The sequence below is a fragment of the Mustelus asterias genome, unplaced genomic scaffold, assembly GCF_964213995.1.
Source record: "Mustelus asterias unplaced genomic scaffold, sMusAst1.hap1.1 HAP1_SCAFFOLD_2670, whole genome shotgun sequence".
Classification (NCBI taxonomy): Eukaryota; Metazoa; Chordata; class Chondrichthyes; order Carcharhiniformes; family Triakidae; genus Mustelus; species Mustelus asterias.
This window is the reverse complement of record NW_027592615.1, coordinates 12501-17500: the sequence shown is the minus strand read 5'-3', so window position 1 is coordinate 17500 and position 5000 is coordinate 12501. Positions and strand designations below refer to the sequence as shown.

The following is a 5000-nucleotide window of genomic DNA, read 5'->3' as shown; positions in this document are numbered from 1 at the left end:
GGTGCGATGTCTCCGGCGTCCGCACCGATCCTCGGCATTGGTGCCGCACACGCAACGCCTGCGTCGTTGGAAGGGCTTCGCCGTTGGCGTCGCACACAGCCCTGTGGGGGTGTCTTTGCAGTCCGTCCGAGAGGTGGGGGCACGCACGGCAACACGGCCGGCCTGCCTGCTTGGGACGATGCGGTCCTTTCGTTCAGCGGTTCCACGGTTTGGCCGGCGCGAGCAGATGCTTGGGGGGAGACGGTGGCGTCAGCCACGCACTCACTCTGCTTCTGCAGTCCGGTCCACTCCGCCCGTTCTAGCTGCTCGTTTGGTCCCTCGCCCTCCAGCAGACCGTTCCGCCGACGGTGCTCCTCCTCCGCAGCGACTTCTGCCTAGCCCCTCTGCCGGGTGCGATGTCTCCGGCGTCCGCACCGATCCTCGGCACGGCGCGGGTGCGCACCTGTGGGCCGCCGCCCCGTGCTCCACGTCCGTCCGTGTGTGCCCGCTGTGGGGACCGTCTTCCTCTCGCCTGGGCGACGGCTTGCGGGCTGCGACGTGACCTTGCCACCGCCTTGCAGCATTACATCCGCAGTTGAAACGAAGAGAGCTGCTGCGGGCTTGGGTGCTTGTCCTGGCGGCTTGTCGACGGGACCACGGTGAACGGCCACTGTGTGACTCCGCAGGGAGACGTTCTGGTGCAGTCAGGGGCCTTTTTGTCTCCCGCCGCGGTGAAGCTTTGGTCGCATTCTAGTCACTCTCTCTTCAATCCCGGTACGGGGTACCTGTTCATGCTCACCATTCCTCGAGCACCCGCGTGCAGAGGGTGGGTGCGAGGTTTAAAGATTCGTGGTCCGCCTGTCGGTCCGGTCTCGTGCTGACTTGAGCGAGTGTCCTCCGCGTTCGAGAGAATGTGCCTGTCCGCGGGGGCAGCCGCGCTTGCGAGCGTTCCGCCGCGCCCCCTTCCCCAGCCCGCCGAGGTTGGGGCGTGCGGGGTCGGCTTGCGCCCGTAGCGTCGGCCTGTCCTCCGCGGCTTGCACCCGACTCAGTCCGCTGCGGCCTCGCCTCGACTCTCGAGCCTTCCGACAGACGGTGACACCAGAGAACTCTGCCTCTGGCTGTTGCGGGGCGTGACGGCGCGTGTCGGGCTCCGGCCCGTCACCCACGCCGGCACTCAACGCCTGCGAGCGCCCTGTTTCCTCCGAGAAAGGTTTTTCGCTTGATTGTCGCTCGAGTGCGTGTGCCTCCGGGGCTCACGCCGTGGTACGCGCCAGGCTGGGGCTCCACCGTCACGTCGGCGGGGGAGCGTTTAGCGCGTCCCAGGATCGGACAACCTCTCCGGGGGCCCGAGCCGAAACCCGACACGGTATAAAAGTCGTAACAAGGTTTCTGTTGGTGAACACGTTGTGAAGGATCTTTGTCGGCCGGGGGCCCGCCACCTCTCCGGGGAGGGCGGCCCGTCACTCCTTGAACGCGAAGGCTGGCGCCGGTTGGGCCAGGCAGGAGAGCCTCACGGGGGCCGGCCCCGGGGCCAGGTATCGGACAACCTCTCCGGGGGCCCGAACCGAAACCCGTAACACAGAATAAAAATCGTAACAAGGTTTCTGTTGGTGAACACGTTGTGAAGGATCTTTGTCGGCCGGGGGCCCGCCACCTCTCCGGGGAGGGCGGCCCGTCACTCCTTGAACTCGAAGGCTGCGCCGGTTGGGCCAGGCAGGAGAGCCTCACGGGGGTTGGCCCCGGGGCCGTGGCCCGTACTGACGCTGGCGCCTCCCACGCGGGTGGGAGGTCACACCGACAATTTCGCCGTACCCGTCGAACGGGCCTGGTCACCCGTACGCACGTTCCGCCGAAGCCGGGCGACGTCGATCTCGGTCCCACTCGGTTGGGCCGGCGCGCGGGCGCCGCCACCGACGAGCACGCACACGCTCGGTTGCACGCCGGCAAGTCCATGCGGGTGCCGCACACGCTACGCCTGCGCCGTTGGAAGGGCTTCGCCGTTGGCTTCGTAGGGTGTCTTTGCAGTCCGTCCGAGAGGTGGGGGCACGCACGGCAACACGGCCGGCCTGCCTGCGTGGGACGATGCGGTCCTTTCGTTCAGCGGTTCGGCGGTTTGGCCGGCGCGAGCAGACGCTCGGAGGGAGACGGTGGCGTCAGCCACGCACTCACTCCGCTTCTGCAGTCCGGTCCACTCCGCCCGTTCTAGCTGCTCGTTTGGTCCCTCGCCCGCCAGCAGACCGTTCCGCCGACGGTGCTCCTCCTCCGCAGCGACTTCTGCCTAGCCGCTCTGCCGGGTGCGATGTCACCGGCGTCCGCACCGATCCTCGGCACGGCGCGTGTGCGCACCTGTGGGCCGCCGCCCCGTGCTCCACGTCCGTCTGTGTGTGCCCGCTGTGGGGACCGTCTTCCTCTCGCCTTGGCGACGGCTTGCGGGCTGCGACGTGACCTTGCCACCGCCTTGCAGCATTACATCCGCAGTTGAAACGAAGAGAGCTGCTGCGGGCTTGGGTGCTTGTCCTGGCGGCTTGTCGACGGGACCACGGTGAACGGCCACTGTGTGACTCCGCAGGGAGACGTTCTGGTGCAGTCAGGGGCCTTTTTGTCTCCCGCCGCGGTGAAGCTTTGGTCGCATTCTAGTCACTCTCTTCAAAGCCCGGTGAGGGGTACCTGTTCATGCTCACCATTCCTCCGGCACCCGTGTGCGGAGGGTGGGTGCGAGGTTTAAAGATTCGTTGTCCGCCTGTCGGTCCGGTCTGGTCTCGTGCTGACTTGAGCGAGCGTCCACCGCGTTCGAGAGAATGTGCCTGTCCGCGGGGGCAGCCGCGCTTGCGAGCGTTCCGCCGCGCCCCCTTCCCCAGCCCGCCGAGGTTGGGGCGTGCGGGGTCGGCTTGCGCCCGTAGCGTCGGCCTGTCCTCCGCGGCTTGCACCCGACTCAGTCCGCTGCGGCCTCGCCTCGACTCTCGAGCCTACCGCCAGACGGTGACACCAGAGAACTCTGCCTCTGGCTGTTGCGGGGCGTGACGGCGCGTGGCGGGCCCCGGCCCCTCACCCACGCCGGCACTCAACGCCTGCGAGCGCCCTGATTCCTCCTTTTTTTCGCTTGATTGTCGCTCGAGTGCGTGCGCCTCCGGGCTCACGCCGTGGTACGCGCCAGGCTGGGGCTCCACCGTCACGTCGGCGGGGGAGCGTTTTGCGCGTCCCAGGATCGGGCAACCGATCCGAAACCCGATACAACTTTTAGCGGTGGATCACTCGGCTCGTGCGTCGATGAAGAACGCAGCTAGCTGCGAGAATTAATGTGAATTGCAGGACACATTGATCATCGACACTTTGAACGCACTTTGCGGCCCCGGGTTCCTCCCGGGGCTACGTCTGTCTGAGGGTCGCTTGACAATCAATCGCACTTCGCGCGCATCCGTGCGCCGAAGAGCGCGGCTGGGGTGTCGCAGAGGTGCCGTCCTCTCTGTCCCCCTAAGTGCAGACCCAGAGTAATCCGCGTCGGAGAGCTTGACCTCTTGGGTGCCGGCGTCCGCCTCCGGGCTCGTCGGCACTGCCCGCTCCCGCACTGGCCCAGCCACCTCGGGGTCGCCGGCACGGCTGTCATCGGGTTGCCAGAGAGAGAGAACGTGACTGCCTCGCTGCCGGGACCGTGTGTGCCTTCCGTTAGGCTCGGGCCAGGGGGGTTGACTCTCTGTTGATGTGTGTGTGTGGCTCGTCCACGGGAAGGATCCGCAAGAGTTGGCTCGGTTGGGTGCTCCGGCACAGAGAGTGAGAGAGTGGAGTGACTGTCCGCTGGACGTCTCCGGACACGTTGCCTCGCGTGGTCCGTGCTCGGTTGCCTGCCGGTGGGTTGCCGTGGCCGTTCAGTGCCGTCGCGTGGAGGACGGCAGCTTGACGCGTGTGACGCTTGATGCCTGGATCGGTGCTCGGTCGTGCCGTGCTTTTCTTCCCTCTGTTGCGCGTGCGAGTGCTTGCATTTTTGTCGTGGGAATCCGTGGCGGTTGGGTGTCGTTGCTTGTGTTGCGCTGGAGCTGCGGCTCCTTCCACACTCCGCAGCCCACCCTCTGCCGTTGCGGTTCTGGGGCAATGTGCCTGCGCCCGCGTTCAACGTGTGCCTTGGGTTCGAATCGTCGCAGAGCCGACTTGGCCGTGTGGTCCTCGCTCCGGTGTCTCCCCGTGTCCTGCTGCCGCCGAAGTCTTCTACGTGAAAGGTGCTGTCCTGGCCGCGGCGTGGCCACCCGCCGCTTGCAGCCCGTGCGCTCCGCCGCCCGGCTTCGTCCTTGGCGTCTGGCCTTTCGCTCCGGCAGGCTGTGTGTCCCACGGCCCTGCTTTTCTCTCGCTCGATACCGCCGTCGCACCGCGACCCCGCCAGCAGCACTGCTTTCCGTTACCGTGGAGGTGGGCGCACGCCTCGCCGCAAACGATTCTCTGGAACAGTTGACGTGCCGAGCCCGGTCCGGCGCCGAGTGCGAGGGGGCACGCAGCGCTCGCAGTACCGTGTGCGTTCCGTGTGTGTCCGTGCCTGTGCATCCGCTGCGCAGCACGGCGCGCACTTGCGAGCACGCGTACGTGTGTGTGTCTGTGTGTGCGCCCGAAGCGCGTGGAGGCGCCGACGACCGGCCGGCCAGAGCACTCGTTGCTGCCTACGACCTCAGATCAGACGTGTCAACCCGCTGAATTTAAGCATATTACTAAGCGGAGGAAAAGAAACTAACAAGGATTCCCCTAGTAACTGCGAGTGAAGAGGGAAGAGCCCAGCGCCGAATCCCCGCTCGCCTGCCGGGCGTGGGAAATGTGGCGTAAAGGAGACCTTTCTCTGACGATGCTCGAGGGGCCCAAGTCTTTCTGATCGAGGCGTGGCCTGTGGAAGGTGTCAGGCCGGTTGCGGTCCCTGGCTCGTCGTGATTGAGTCTTCTCGGAGTCGGGTTGCTTGTGAATGCAGCCCAAAGTGGGTGGTAAACTCCATCTAAGGCTAAATACTGGCACGAGACCGATAGTCAACAAGTACCGTAAGGGAAAGT

General features: G+C 65.9%; 2 non-coding genes across 2 annotated transcripts in view; both read left to right on the top strand.

Annotated features, from left to right (window-relative positions):
* Positions 1-3211: 3211 nt before the first annotated feature.
* LOC144489917 (5.8S ribosomal RNA) lies at positions 3212-3365 on the top strand. Its single transcript, XR_013497101.1, has one exon. It is a non-coding gene; the product is annotated as a 5.8S ribosomal RNA (ribosomal RNA).
* Positions 3366-4625: 1260 nt separating this feature from the next.
* The window catches only part of LOC144489918 (28S ribosomal RNA), a 3775-nt gene continuing 3400 nt past the window's right edge, over positions 4626-5000 (top strand). Inside the window, exon 1 of the ribosomal RNA XR_013497102.1 lies at positions 4626-5000. This exon is cut by the window's right edge and continues 3400 nt beyond it. This is a non-coding gene — a ribosomal RNA (28S ribosomal RNA).